This window comes from Malaclemys terrapin, chromosome 7 (genome assembly GCF_027887155.1).
Source record: "Malaclemys terrapin pileata isolate rMalTer1 chromosome 7, rMalTer1.hap1, whole genome shotgun sequence".
Taxonomy (NCBI): domain Eukaryota; kingdom Metazoa; phylum Chordata; order Testudines; family Emydidae; genus Malaclemys; species Malaclemys terrapin.
The window spans coordinates 98,660,622-98,677,220 of record NC_071511.1 but is presented as its reverse complement, the minus strand read 5'-3'; positions in this window follow the sequence as shown (position 1 = coordinate 98,677,220).

The following is a 16,599-nucleotide window of genomic DNA, read 5'->3' as shown; positions in this document are numbered from 1 at the left end:
AACAAGGAAGACTCAGGACCAGAGTAAGAGAGCCAACCTGCAGCCTGTACGCATGGTGTGACCCAGGAGAAGCCTAGAGAGAGGTGTGAGTCAGGAGTGCAGGCTGAACAAAGCTTGGGGCTGTAAGCTAAGAAACTGCACTTTTTGGTTTTGGTCCCTCCTTGTACATTCCTTATAAATAAACAAGGTTTCATCAAGGAAAACACGAGACTCCGTTGTCCAGTTTCTACTCCTACCTGGAACATCACCAGAGCCCCGAATTTTGACTAGCTGCTTGGGTCAAAAAGGGTAACAATATTCTTACCTGTAACTCACCTAGTACTATTTTTCCAGTTTCTCAGTGAACACACAACATGGACAGCACATGATGTGTGGCTCTGTAATGTCCACCTGCTATGGAGCAATACTTCACATGCTGTAGTGGAGTTGGGGTGGGGCAGGGGCTACAAATGAGTGAGCCACTGATTAAAACCATGACATCTACAGCCCATGCACTTCAGCAGCAGCCATGTAGCTCTGAATGCCTTGGGGTGGAACAGAAAGGATTCCATGGAGTAAGCTATTCTGAATTGCTGTTCGGAATAGTTCTCAATGTGTTGCATGTAGATATTCTATTCCTGAATACAAATTACTTTTTCCCAGAATAATTTGTGTGCTCTCAAAGTGCACTAATTATTCTGGGAAAAGTTACTTTTATTCTGAAATGGAGTGCCCACGCAATTTTGCAATAGCTGTTTGGGTCAATTTGCCCTTGTAGACAAGCCAAGGGTTACAGGAATTTTTGCTCTACATTAATATTCTTATTTCAGTAAGAAGTTATTTTCCTCACACTTCTCAAGCAATGTTTTTTTGCATAGAACCTTGCTGTATGGCTTTGATTATATGTCAAGTGCCTTTGCTCCTTTTTTAAAGTGGAAATTTGTACTAAGTGCTGTAGTTTATTGATTAAGAATTATTTCACAGTCTCTGAAACAACTGATGTAAACTCTGATTGTAACTTTTTGAAGAGCAGAAGAAAGTAATAAGGCTGTATTAAGGCTGATGTGGCAAATTTATAACCAGATAAAGTGTAGTTTTGTAAGGAATAAAACACACATTTTTCATAACCTTGAAGATGCCAGAAGGTTTTTAGAAGCAAATTTATCACCATATCAAGCAACAACCAATACAGAAGAGGACAGCCTATTAGGTGATAAAGCAAAAAAAGAACTCCATTATATGAGATGTCTAAAATCTTTGCTATAGATTTGACATGGTGGGGAATCTGATTGGAATTTCTGATTGACCTTTTTTTCTTATTTAAGCTTTAAAATTTTAAGTATAAAAAGAACATTTGATTAAATTCATGGAAAGTTGCCAACTCTCTATTTCATATTCCACATCAGTGAATAAAATTATTGATGGATAATATGTAATTTGTTGGTGCATTTCAAGAAACTCATGCATGTTTTCTCTACTTATGTACATGATTCATTGAATAAATTAATTTTCTTTATTTAATAAGGCAATGAAGAGAAAAATAGAGGACTGAATATAAATAGACAAAAGGAGATATACTATTTGTAGGGTAATATTTCTATTTTCTAGCTTTTGAACAGCAGTGATTGATGTAATTATGTAAAATTGATATAAAAATGTGATAGAAGACTACAATGAAACAAGAGAGCATGCTAACTGATTCAAAATAACTTCTCCAAAATAGAAGCATGATGAATAATGTGTCCAAAACATAAGCATGGAATACCTTAGAGGTTACTGAAATCAATTTGCAAATAAAGAACAACTCATCCATCTTTTCACTTTAGTAAGAAAAAACAGAATGTACACTGTACCTTTATTAGATGCTATAGAGCAGTTTTAGAAGTAACAAACTTTAAGAAAAGTTTTGTGTCTCAAATCAATTCTAAATTACCAGCACTACAGTCTGCACTGTAAAGTTTATGGTTTGGGAGGTTGTATTAACAATAATTTTTCACTGGGCTTTTGTATTTATGGCATTTTGGTTGTTTATAACTATTGCAGTAATCAACTTTTATTTACTTTGATTAAAACATAAACTGAAGACAATGACTTAGACTAAGATAACACCTAAATTGTTAAGTATCCTTGCAATTCCTATTCTATACAAACATCTGTGGATAATATATTTCAAACCTCAATAATTGTAAATTGTAGCTGAGATACTTTATAGAACATATTTTTCTTATTGGTGATGCCAAGGTTTCATGGGTAATGGGGATGCTTTGACTCAGCTGAATATATAACAAATGAGAGTCGGAGCTGAGCTGTTAAGTTTTAAGTTGTTCAGATTCAAGGGTTTGGTTCTGAAGATGGGGGGCTGCTGTAAAGTTTGGATGCCAAGCTGAATCCAATTCCAACATCTCCAAAGTTTGGGGTTGGTAAAAATCTGAGGGTTTAGCCCATCTTTTTTAAAAATACAGTATTCTAACAAATGAGAAGGTGATGCATTGTGCTACCAGCCCATTCTAAAAAAAAACCCCACAAACAATAATAACATATAATCCATAATGATACTGTGCCTTGCTTTAGCATATTTACATAGATCTTTAGTGCTGTGAAAAGGTTGGCGAGCATTTTCATACCATTTTACAACTGAGACACAGAGTGCAGGTCTTACCCAAGATTACATTGCAATTCAAAGGTACAGTCTCTAATAGAATCACTCTGATCAGTTCACAAGACAGCAACAAGGGGTAGTGTGACCATACGTCCCATTTTGGCCAGGACAGTCCCTTTTTTAAGCCCTGTCCCGGCCATCCCAACTTTTTTGGCAAAAGTGGGCATTTGTCCCATTTGCTCTTGCCAGCCAGATCAGTTGGCAAGAGCAAATGGGACAAATGTCCACTTTTATCAAAAAAGTGGGGTGCGGTGCAGAGGAATGCTGTGGAGTGGGGGGGCTGGCATGGTTCGAGCGACAGCCTTGAGTAGGGGGCTGGCAGGGCTTGGGCGGGCAGCTGGGGCCAGCCCTGTGGGGGCCGGGCTGGGACTGCAAGTGGCTGGTGGGAGGGGCTTGGGCCAGCCCCGCCTGCTGTCCAGTTTTCCCTTTGGGAAATACGGTAACCCTAAAAGGGGTCTCTTGTAACCACACTTAAAAGTGAGACAGATGAAATGAGACACAATAAAACTAGGTGGGAAATGGCTTTCCCTACCACAAACATTTAAAAAATTCTGTTCTACAACAGGATGAAACTGATGTGCTTTTTTGGATGGAAGAGGGAGAGGGGGGGTTGGGTGAAAGTGTCCACCTCAAAATAGCCAATAGCCTGCTGGTGAGGGTACTTACGTGGGCAGTAGAAGAGCTAGTTCAAGTCCCTGTTCTAGCTCAATTAGGTCTTCCATATCCCAGGTTACTGCCCTCATCCCCAGACTATCCTGGGGTAGGAGTCACTCTCTCTGGTTTGATTTGTTATTTTTTTAACCAGAAATTCCATCCTGGACATGAGAAACCTTCTTGTTTGAAACTGACCCTTTCCTGAGGGGAAAAAATCAGTTTCAATCACCACTTTTTGATTTAAAAAGAAGGTGAAAAAAAAACCTTTGTCAGCAAATTCTTGACTCTTTCTAATCCTCAGTCTACTCCACACAGTGGTACAGATAAAATAATGTTCTGAACTGAATAACAACATTCAGAGGAGGTATATTGAGAATCCACCCTTTCTACCAACCCACAAGACTATTTTAAGGGGGGAGGGATAGCTCAGTGGTTTGAGCATTGGGCTGCTAAACCCAGGGTTGTGAGCTCAATCCTTGAGGGGGCTGCTTAGGGGTCTGGGGCAAAATCAGTACTTGGTCCTGCTAGTGAAGGCAGGGAACTGGACTGGACTGGACTGGACTCCATGACCTTTCAAGATCCCGCCCAGTTCTACGAGATAGGATATCTTCATTAATTTAATTTAAGCCAGGGTTGCATTGTGGGAACTGCCATCCCAAAAGTTCATCACAGATATGGGGGTAAAGTGAGGTGTGGCCTACACAATCTGAAAAATGGCCAAGACCAGGTGCCAGACCTTTCTGTTGCAGTCCTGCACCTACTCCTGCCCTTCAAGGGGTTTACACAGATATGATTTAGATTAGATTGGAACTGAGTAAACAACTCAGTCAATGATACATAAGGAATAGAATCCAGCTCCCTCCCTCATAATTTATTTGGCTCTGCAGAACTAAAAGGAGTAAAAAGCAGTAAACATATTTTAATGACTAAAATAAGCATAAATGGTTCATTATTAGATAACCACTTTTCAGGGCTGATCAATGCTTTTTAAAATTCTAATGGAAAAAGCAAATGACAAAGGATTCCTTTTAACAACCATGGACATTCTAGTGGCAGCCTTTTCAGCTGTTCTTGCATCATAGTATCTAGTGTGACTCTGTGCTGTAATAACATAAAACTGCATCACTGAAAGCACAGACTCATTTCATATGCAGATGTAGACTAGGGAGGATGTATCATTACTGAAGTACAGGTTAGGGCCCTATCTCTCCAATCACCCCAGATCCAATGTCTCTTGGGACACTGTCCCACCTCATGGTGGTCTGCCTTTTGGTAGGTGTTGACTCAACCTTCTGTTATGTCACCAGTTAGCCTTATACTTCTCTGGGATTACAGAGCTTTAAGGAAGATACTGGGTTCCTCACCCTCATGATTGTGGGGGACCTGTCATCCATCCATCAACCTTGATGGTGTCTAATCCCAACCACAGAGTTTCCAAAGTCTATCCTCATGTCACTTGCCCAAAGGGTGGATGGGGGTGTGTGGAAACAAGGGTTTTCATGCACTTCATAACAAGAGTGCGTGATAGAGGAGTCTGGGCTCTCCCACTGTGGTTTTGTAATATACAAAGCAATAAATGGCTACTGAGAATGATTAATAGCCAAAGCAAAGCTGAGACATTTCATTGATTGCAAAAGCCATTTGTTGCAAGTGTACGAAAGCAATAGAGATTATTGCTATTATAAAACAAATGAGAAACTCACAAATGAGAAAACAAGAGAAAGGCATCTTTTACTTCTCTTTGGAGGGTGGCAAAGTGCTTTGTACTCTTTCTTAGACTTTCCAGTGACCTACACCTTGGAGGTGTAATTAGGATCGATGACTCAGCAGATACAGCTTTAAATACTGATTAAGTGATGAAAGGCAGATACTGTTCAATGGTGAGACTTTAAGGTGAATTGCTGGTGTGGAATAGGAGTGATATGACTGGACAATGACTGTTTCATGTGCTGATACAGTTTAATTTTCCTGGCTGAAATTCTTTGCTTGTTGCATACTCCATATCGATTAAGTGAGTGTATTTGCTAGGTCTATGTCTGCAGCTCCGATACACTTGGCAGAGCTGAGGAGGATTAGGGTACCAAGCTGGCTTTAGGTGTCAATACCCCCAATTCTAGACAGTCTGCCCCCTGGGCCAAGTTAATGGGCTTCTCTAACTGTGGCCGCTGCCCAGATTATTGCAGCCAGGGATCACTAGGGCACAGAGATGCCTCTGCCATACTTTCTTACCCACTGTGTTTGCCCCAAGAAGGGATTTAGGCATCACTACAGTGGCTCTGTGACACCTGAAGTTCCCCTTATACCAGGGGAATCCTCCTGGTGGGAAGCTTTGCATTGATAGAACCACCTTGAAGTTGCTCCCAACTTACAAAGGCTGCTCCAGCAGTCAGGAGTTAGGGGCATGTAGCAGTTCCTTGGTTGTGCCCCTTTTTTCTTCAGCTGTCCTCCTACACAAGGGGGAGATGTGTATAGGAGCCACTTCACTGACCCTATGCCACTCAGATTCTCTCACGTCAGGGGAATTCCCAGGTAAGCTGGTGTAATAGCACTACAGGAGCAACACAACACAGAACTAATGGCCCAGTGAATTTGGTCATATATTTATGGATCTTAAAATGTGGCTAGGTTTTACATGAGTGTGAAAGGGGGAGAAATGGTAAAAGGAGCCTTCCCCCCAGTCATGTGAAAATAGTGACTTCCTATGATTCTTTAATGCTTCTGTGAACTACATGGGAGGTATCTGTATTAAGTTTATGGCTGTTATATAGCTGAATAGATCTCTGTGGGTTTGATTGTTATTGTGTTGCTGGCTAAGATTAGCTAAGGGTTAAATCAGTTAAATTAGTTTAGGTTAGCCATGTATCTGCAGGAACCAAAGTCAATGGCTGTAGACAGCCCCAATGGTCAGTATTCAAACAGACAATGCATGTGTGTGGAATCAGAAGTCTGGTTGATCCCAGGGAGACTGGGGACAGGTCTGAGCGTGAAACCTCAGGGGCCTTTAGGCAGGAAATCTTTAAAGACCTTGAAACTTTAAAGATCTTGAAAGTGGTTAAAAGCTGAGCATCTGTGACACAAGAGACACAGTCAGCAAAAAGTAGCAGGCTGTAAGGTCCCCAGCAGTACAAGGTAGGGGCTATTGAGGTAAGTTGGACATACCTAAGTTGTGAAGGGAATGCTAGCTTAATATACATATAGACTCTAGTTGTTTTAACTTTTTTCCTTTGCTATGCTCATTTGGATAAATAATATTTTGTTTTGATGCAGCTGTGTTGAGTCATTGCATTTACCTACTGGCTCTATAGCCTGGTGATCCTGCCTAAAAGTGGGGTGAATCTCAGGATTCCATTCCGAGAGAAGTGCAGATGTGGGCTTGTCACCTGAAGAGGGTGCCCCTGGAGAAACTGCTGGAGGGGTCAAAAGCACAGCTCACCCTGGGACCATGACAGCTTCCTTCAGATGCTAAACAAGGGACTGTATTAGACTGAGGAAAGCAGGGTTTGGTGAGATTCACATTAAATGGGAGCTAGGTGCTTGAATACATTTGTGAATCTCACCCATTGTCTCTACATTTATTTTGGCTTTTTCTTTCTATGTAGGCTCTTGCCTAGGACATTTCCCAGTCTTCATTTTCCCACCTGCCTGCTACAGACTTAAACAATATATCTTCTCTCCTTTTTTCCATTATATAAAACAAACTTTAGCAAGAATTAATATTTAACACCACATTATAGGTCCAGATGAGTCCCTGGCTTCTACAGATCTGGGCAACTTCTAGCTTTAAAGAGGCTTTTATCCAGCTGACTCATTTAGATTATCAAATTCCTAAGGCATAGACTGTGATTCAGTAGGTTTTATGGGGTCTGGAATGGCTGTAGTTTTATCCAAGAGGTAATTGCCATTGCCTAATTAATGACAAATATCTGAAACACAATGTCTCCTCTGTGCAGTTGATAACCTCCCCTGCCAGAAGGGAGAAACTGCACATTTCTCTCCTGCTGCAAGGATAAGGGTTTAGTCTCTGTTCTGTATTTGCTTGTTTTATTTATACGGTGTACACAGCTAAATTCTCTCCCTTGATTTTTTCCTTATGATGTGTCACTCTAGCAGCACGGTGGGGTCGGCACTGATCTCATCTCCTCACTGGAGGGGAGTCCCCAGTGGCATAGAGCATAGGCGTATAACTGATGCATTCATTACCAAATTATCAATGTGCCAATACAAAATGAAGACTTGCATTCAGTTTATAAAAGACCCTGCTCTTCACCATTTGCAAGGCCAACTGATTTTGGGGGTAGGAGGGATAGGTTAACCCTCTTTTTCTTCTTTGTTGTTGACTAAAGGTCTCTGCAGAAAGGTTGTTTTTTTTTTTTGTATCATGCCCTGAAAATGATCAGGCTTATTCTAATCACCTCTGGAAAAGAGTCCCACAGTCTAGGATCTTCTGCTGAGAACATTCTGACACCTGCTTCTGAGAATTTCACACTGGGCTCCAGCAGCCATTGAGCTTTCACTGATAGCAGTGGCATTGAGAGAACACAGATGGAGAATCAATCTCTGAAATAGCCATGTACTTATGAGGCCTTAAAGATTAGAGCCAGGCATTGCATTGTAATCAGTAACTAATGGAGAGGCAATGGAATGTGAAGAGCACCCATTTGGTATGAACTCAACATTTTTTCCTTACTCAAGAGGTGAGCTGTTGCATATTGCACAAGCTGGAAATTTTCTACATCTTTTGGCTTTAGTTTCAGGTGGGGGAGTTACATGTAGCACAGTAGCTAAGTCCTCACTGGAAAGAAATGAGCATAATATCCTGAGAAGCTGAAGGTAGGAGACATCATATCTTGTCTCTGTTGCTAGCAGGTTATGTGCTACCTGTGTCCTAGATGCCTGTCTTCATGTTTCACAGGGCATAGTTTTCTAGTCATCGTCTTAACTTACGCACAACATGCCTCAGGTGGCACATGACCAGTATTCATCACCAAATTTGGTCCACTGGTTGGATCATTAGCTTCCCCAGCCCGGGCCAGGTACTGGCGAGGAGTGCGATGTGAATGCTGATCCATGCCTCCCAGTTTGCTAATGAACTATGGGCATCTGTGCTATTGGGGAGAAGGGGATTGGAAGAGATAATTGCATAGTTCCACCAGACTATCCATTCATTGGTCTTATAGCAGAAGGGCATTCTAGCAGCTCAACAACTTCATGAGCCTTGGGAATAAACCAATGTAGTTGGTTTCATTCTCACATGGGTGGGGCAAGCCTTTGGTTTACCAGTCTTTATGTGATTGTGCTCTAATTGTAGTGACACCATAAATCTCCATAGAAAGTATTTTAAGGAAATAGTTTAATGTGTGAGATATACAAGTGTTTTCAAAATAACTACTGTGCCTGCACATCAGTTACTTTTGCTTTTTAAAATTGAGCTCTAAGATGCAGACAAATTACTGTGAGATGCTATTTTGACGGCAGGCCAGTTACTATCCTGTTAGCATATTTTAAAATGTGAAATTGCAAAGGGTATCTTATTATACAAAATCACGTTTTAAAATAATCAGGTGCATCCTTTTTTCAGTGCTCTCAAGTGAACACTACTAAAATGGGTTATAAAGGCAAAGAGATTTATATGTGATCTTATAAATATCCAGTTACAAACTAATTGAGACAGGATGGTTTGGTGGATAAGGCAGTGGACTGGGAGTCAAGATACAAGTTCAATTCCCATTTCAGTCACAGAATTCCTGTATGACCTTGCAAGTCATTTGATCTTGTAGTGCTTCTCTTCCCTATCGGTAAAATGCAAAGAGTGACACTTCCCTGCCTCACAAGGCTGTTATGAAGATAAATCCATAAATACCGGGGAGGCATTCAGATACTATGGTGATGGAGGCCATATAAGAACCCAAGAAGATAGGAGTTCTGGATCTCTTTAAAAAGCAAAAGATATTAACCAGATTTATGACAAGCAGGATGGTCTAGGGAACTTACAGTGGGAGAGAGAGCCAGGGATTCCTGAATACCAAGGACTTGCTTTCTGGACTCAGGAAAATCACTTCTCCTCCCTAGAACTAATTCTTCACTGGAGTAAAGGGGACTGTACAGATGTTTTGAATTCCCATTGGTAGATTACTTGTTCCTCTGTACACAAACAGAAAGACTATTGTGCTGGCTCTGTGTATTTGCAACTGAAGCATCAGGCATCCTCCTCCCAATCACAGTCTTGTCTCAATGGGGCCTCTTCTGAGGCAGCACCGATGTCAAGGGGGATTTTGCCTTTACTTGATCAGGTCCATGCTTCTGTACTACTTCAGTGGTAGAGTCTTCAACACCTCATCCCCCAGGTGGGGACATGTTTGTGGAATAGTCTTCTTCACTATGTGGGGAAGGTAATCATGAACAGAATTGTCCAATGCTTCTCAGAAAAGCCCAGTCCATCAAGGCTAGTACAGCCTCAGTTCACCAACCCTTTCAGACCAACAAATAGATGGTTATATACAATTAGTAACAATAATGGGGTAGGTTTAAAAATTCTAGCATCAGAGGGGTAGCCATGTTAGTCTGGATCTGTAAAAAGCAACAGAGAGTCCTGTGGCACCTTTAAGACTAACAGATGTATTGGAGCATAAGCTTTCATGGGTGAATACCCACTTCGTCAGACACATGGGTCTGACGAAGTGGGTATTCACCCACGAAAGCTTATGCTCCAATACATCTATTAGTCTTAAAGGTGCCACAGGACTCGCTGTTGCTTTTTAAAAATTCTAGTGTACTAAACTCTGAATTTGGTGGCAGAATGCTAACGTACAGCAACACTATTTACCTTTTTCTATGATGCATTTTCATTGCTGCCATACAGGCAGTTCAATCAGCTATTAGCAGAATGCTTTCCCTTGTCTTAAAGGCTATAATTGCTATAAAGGAGCAGTAATTTCCTAGACAGCAACTGTATTAGAGCACATGGAATTAGAAAAACTCTGTTTAATAAAAGCAAACTGTAAATAGGGTATAAATAGTACAAACACATGCAATGACTAGTTATTTACAATGGCCCCTCCCTCCCCCCTTGGATCCTGTGGTATCACCCAAACTAAATTGAAATGAGAACTTTCAGACAAACTGCCAGTCAACAAAGCTTTTAAAAATAGAATGCATCATCTAATGCTGTAACAAATGTGCGCTTTTATCGACTATGCTGATGCTCCTAAATTTTAATACAGTCAATTATAATTATGTGATCTATAAAGAATAATAACCAAACAGCTATAATGAAAAGAAAAAAAGTTAGTAATTTACATGAAATACATAACTAGTGACACAATGTGCCATAAAAGTAATATATCAGATTTCCCTCCTCCAGCTATTTGTGTTCAGATTATAACTTTTGACAGTGTTCTGCAAGTTCAGGCGTTTGAAAGGATGAAGATGTGAGCCCCATGATGACTTAATCAAAAAGACTTAATGAAGTAATAGTAAACAGAATGGTTTATTTTTGAATTTGCAGATCATTAATAACATCCAAAGGAGGAAAAATTTGAAAATCAGTTTCTCCATTTACTTATCACTACCTTAGTTCAAGGTCCTGGTTGGTTTTTTTGGGTGGGGGGAAGCGTGGGGTTCCCTACACTACTTAATAGTGCAATCACTAATCCCTAAAACACTGCAGAGGATTCCTGTGACAGAATGGCAGAGTATACAACACATAGGGCTGTATGGTTCTTCTTTCGATCCTACTTAGGGCTATTTTCCCCTGGGAAAACATGATGTGCTTTAAACCCATTTAGCTAACTCAAGATAAAATCCTCATGAAGAAAAGGCACTTTCTAGTTTTCACAGGAGTTAGGAGGTTGAGTTAAAGACTGTGGAGGGGCCAAGCTTACTCTTTAACCTGGACTATATGATGAGATAACTCACTCAAGTGAGTTCCCACTATAAAAATACACTACAACCTGCCTTGTCTTCACTAGGATTTCACCTTGAGTGGGTTAATTCAAACTGAGAATGCACCTTTTTTCCTAGGGAAGACACACCCTAAGGGCCATATGACAAACTTTCACAGGTGAAACAAAACAAAAAGTGCAACTAATAAGTATGGTAACTAGTGCTGCAGCATGTCACCAAACCAGTTTGTTGCAGAGTGAAGTGTGTATGTCATTTTCTAAGATCAAAATCAAGATAATCTGCATCAGTGACATGCATCCAAGGAAGCATATGTCTTAAAGACTTTGGTCCAGCTCCTAAGCCTTGGAGCAGAGCAAAGGAGACTTGAAGTTACCTCAAGCAAGGAACGGGGCATGGGAGACCAAGACATAAAGATGCATATCTGGGACTTTCTGTCACCCACTCCCCACCTAGGAAATAAAGCCCAGAAGCTGTAGGGTAGTGATGGTAGGGCCATCTTCCCAGTTCCCCATTCTCAGTTGCACATCTCTGTGTGCCTATTGAATTCCTGGGGGGTGGGAGGGTGCAAGCCCACCAACATCTAATGGCCCCTCCCCCAGCCTAAGGGGAGGAGCCACTGAGCCCAGGGCTCAAATGTGGTTAGGAGACAACTAATGAAAAACAGAGACATGAGTGAGGTCATAGGGTTAAAATCAGAGTCCCTGTCACGCTGCAAAATGGGCGCGTGCCGGGTGACGGAGGGTGAACCGCTCCAGGTACATGCCTATGCTCATGGGTCCATGAAGGAGCCACCAACTAAGCTCCTTGGCAGGCCATGGGGCCAGGGTAGAATACAGACTGGCCCACTAGAGTGCAAATTATGTAGCTGAGGATGCAGCCCCTCCATCTAAAGAGAGCATTTAGAATTTTCCTGTGACAGGGTGGGTTGTTCTTTTAAGGGAAGTAGGGCCTCGGGGGCATCCCACTCCTTGTCCAGTGGTGTGTCCCTTTCAAGATTTGGTAACCCAGCGGTCTAGAAAAATGAAAGGCAGATATTGGAAGATTGGAAGCAGTCCTAGGAGAATAGTTTGTGCTCTTCTGGCCATTACCTCTGTTTGGTGTAGATCTCTCTCTCCCTCCCTTCCTGCCCCCCAACTGGGATAGCTTCAGCCTGAACAGTTCCCTGCCTTCACTGTGTTATTCCAGCAAAGGATGGGGTCCCTAAGCAAGCTTCTTTTCAGAGCAGAGTAATTGCCTACCATTATAAGGTACAACACAGCACTTCCTATGCAAGCCTAGTTTATTATTAAGGTAAAAGTGCTACAGAGAAAACATTAAAAACAATAGAAGAACCTATATGTATGCTAATAAACTTACCAGAGATCAACCCACCCCTAACATGGGTTCTGGCAGGTGCAGTCCTTCAAAACCACTCCTGGAGTTTCCTTGTGGTTTCAAATTCATCACTGCTTCAGCTCAGACCAAGAACACAGTCTTATGGGGCCTCAGAAAGCCAAGTCCTTCCAACCTTTCCCTAAGGATGGGGGCCCTCCATGGACCAGAGGTCCTGTCTATTTGCTGGATCAGGAAGAAGGCAGGGAACTGTTCAGCCTGGTGATGCTCAGGTCAGAAGGGAGAGCGATGTGGGTCTTCACAGAGATGGCAGCCAGGGGAAGACGGAGAGTGGGTGCCCTTGATGTATCATAGAGAGACAGTACAGATACAGTTGCCCTGAACTCTGACATGGGTCTTCAATGGATATGTCGCATTAAAGTACAGAGCTACTCTAAAGAGAGACTAACAATGACACCTTGACTCTCAATTAGTTTGGAACAGAGTGAGCATGTGGAATAAATATTTCTACTTCATGAGGTTGAATGCTTTCTCAGCAGCTAAAGATAATCCAGTAGTAACACTATGTTATCCATTTGACATGTAAATAATATTATGTGGGCAGTATCAGTACCAAATTGGTTCTTAATAAATCCAGCCCAGTGCTCAGACCCTACATACAGAATAACTAATTCCAAATGGACAGCCAGAACCTTTGGCAATCCTTCTGAGGCAACATGGTCAGTGAAATTAAAATTTGTTGAAATGGTCTGGGCCTGGATTTTCTAATGAGCCTATCCAAAGTCAGTGAAATTGTATCTACTTTCATCAGAGCTGAATTTGGATATTAAATTTAGTGGGATTACTCCCAGGACTAAGGCTGCAGAATCAGGCTTCTGTGTCTTGATTTCCCCCCCCCCCCCGCCCATTTTCTGTAAAATGAGGATAACAACACCTCATGGAAGTGTGAGGATTCATTGGTTAACATTAGAACAGCACTTTACAAAATGTAAACTGTCCACCTTTACCTGTAAGGGTAGTTAAACACAGAAAATCACAGATAATCGGGATTATTTCAAACTGTGCCAAGTTGAATGAGGGAAATTTGTGTAAGTCTTTAAATCTAATTCAAATAAATCATTTGTAATGGGAGTGTAAAAACTGCCTTAATATTGATCCAAAGTGAGGGATTCTTCCTCCAAATAAGAATTGGTACAACTTACAGTTGGTTGGGTTATTTGCTTAACAATCACTTTAGACAACCCAAATAATGTAAGTGGAGGATTCCACACATATAAGAAACTTGTTACATAACAGAAGTAACCTATTTTGGAGTGCGATCTTCTATGCTCCTGACCTTCTCAAGGTTCCTGGTTTTTATTTTGCTGCTGCACTTCAGTAGCTGCTTGTGTAGATTGTCCAACATTTCTCTTATTTGGCTCTGTTTTTTTCAACCTGTGCAAGTTAGAGCAAGGAAATCAAGAGGCAGCACAGGTGAACAAAGGTTGCCTGCCTTTCCACACAGCAGCTTGAAGTCAGGAAGATTCCCCTATCCTTACCATAGTACTAAGGCTGCAGAACTGTAGTAGTGTGGTGAGGAAAGGAGTGAAATCACAGCAGAAAGCAGGCTTCCAATAATCATGTAAAGGGGAAGTGAGAGAGAAAACAGAACCCATAAGAAATCATCCTTCTTTCCACCTTTTAAAGCTTAAATGGACACTATGAGGTCAATTTATATGTTATGTAGGAAGATTTACCAACATTTCTATGATTCCCCAATACCACTATCTTAGGGCATTTCTACATAAGCACTTACTGCCCACCAAAGTGGGGTGTATATCCAAGTACTTGTGTAGACATGCCCAAAGCTACTGAGGTAGCCCCCATTACTATACTGTGATGCTTCTTAGGTTGTGAGGCACCTCGCTATTGCCTGCCCTTAGTGTGAGGAAGCCTTGTCCTGCCTGCCATGAGTCAGCTCCCTAGATCCACAGGCAACATAAGCACTCCCCTCTCAACCTACCTGGATCTGATGTCCCTCTGCAGGTTAGCAATAGGCACACTCCCAACACTAAGCCCCCTGGAACATCCCCTCAAATGTGCAGTCCTTGCCCTGTTCCACTGACACTCTCACTATTCACAGATTGACTGCTCCCAAAGGGATAATACACCCCAGTTTATCAGTTACACCTCAGATCACTGCTCCTCATAACACACAGCACTTAGAGATAAATGTATAGTGGTAAAAAAGTAAAAGTTTATTTAACACAGAGTTTCAAGTGATAGCAAGTAAAAATATTGGAAACAAATGGTTCCTTATAAAATCATAACAGGCATGCTGGAGCCAAGACTTGTTAGTTACTGTCATGACTTATAGGACAAAGCTCACCCCAAATCCTTCCAGCATATTACAGCCAGGCTTGGCTGTGATCTTCCATTCATGAGACAAGCCACACTGTCAGCTTGCCTCCTCAGTGGAAAAAATTCAGGATGTCTCCCTGCACCCCTATTTATACTCTCCAAATCTATTGTCTTTACCATAAACAGGAGCCCCTGGCTGCTTGTTTTTTTCCTGTGTGCTTTCTTGCCAATTTCACAAACTCTTGATTAGCATTTGGCTCAGTCTGTACAGTGGCCTCCATCATGAAGCAGACACTACACAATAAACCCATGACCACCCAGATGGAGAAAAGCATCTCTTCCCTCTTGCTTGCCAGGAGCATGTTTATCACCTTCTGCTGACCTGCCTTAACTCACCTACCTTGAGAACACCATTTTCAGTTCAGATACGTAATTCCTTAAACATTATCCAAACATACATTTCACAATTATCATGGGTAAATGGGTTATTTGACTCTTGGTAGAGATCTCACGTGCTACCCTTTAGTGAATTATTATGTATATATTGACCCAAGGGAGTCCTATAAAACTCTAAGCACTCAATTGCCAATTGGCATCAAGAGGTCCCTGGGTCACAAGTACCTGGACACCACAGTCTGTAACGTATTTAGCCTCACAACACCTGTGAGGTTGGGCAGTCCTCTTATGCCTAATTTTACAGACAGGGAATTGAGGCACAAAGAGGCTAAGTCAAACAGGAAGTCTGTAGCATAACAGGGATTTGAACCCCACTGTCCCAACCACTTTCTCTCAAAGTGAGGGATCCGTGCTGGTAGATCAAATTGCAGCAGGATGTGTGCATGTGGGGGAATGGAACAAAATTAAATAAGTTTAATTTAATGTCCAAGTGGAGTGAAAGCAAACAGGAAATGATATCAATGTGAAGGCCCTGATCCCGCAATCCATTCCCCGACTGCACATCCTTGCACTTGCCAGGAGCCGCACTGAAGTCATGGGCTCCATGGTTCACTTCCATGAAGCTCATTGCAGGACTGGAGCGTTAGGTTTGACTGATAACATTCCGTTTCCATCATCAATATCAGGGGCGAAGGTTTTGGAAAGCCCTGGCAAAGGGCCAGTCTGCCAGTGCATGCCGCACGCTTCGCTCTCCGAGGCCGGCAGACCAGACACAAACCAACGCTCGTGCATCAATCAGCCCGAGCGCTGCGCTGACAACCGCCCCGAGCCACGCCGCTCTCCGGCGGGGGCAGAGGGAGCACTGCGGCAGCGGCGCGGCGCGGCTGGCTGGCGCGGGCAGCAAGTTGCTGCCTGAAGTTTGCTCCGCTTTAGTTCGGAGGGGGAGGCCGGGAACTAGGCGTTAAAGCGGATTAGCGGGGTGTGGGGCGGGATTCCAGGGCAGGCACCTGGCTGCGCCGGGAGCGCGCTAGGGCTCAGTAACCCAGGCCGGAGCAAGCGGGCCGAGGCCCCTGCAGTGGTGGAGCTGGGCTGTGCGGCTGGGGAAGGAGGCGGTCAGGCGGAGGCTGGTGCTGGGGGAGCTGCAGTCAGGCCTGCGTCGCTCAGGCAAGGCGCGGCGGCCGTGCCCGTTACTATGCGATCGCTTCCTTAGCGAAGGGGCGGGGGCAGGGCGTGCCCCAGGCAGGGATTGCAGCGCGCGGCACTCCGGGGCGTGGGCGCGGGCAGCGAGCGGGGTGGGGTAGGAGGGCTCGAGGCGCTGGGGGGCAAGGGCAGGGCTA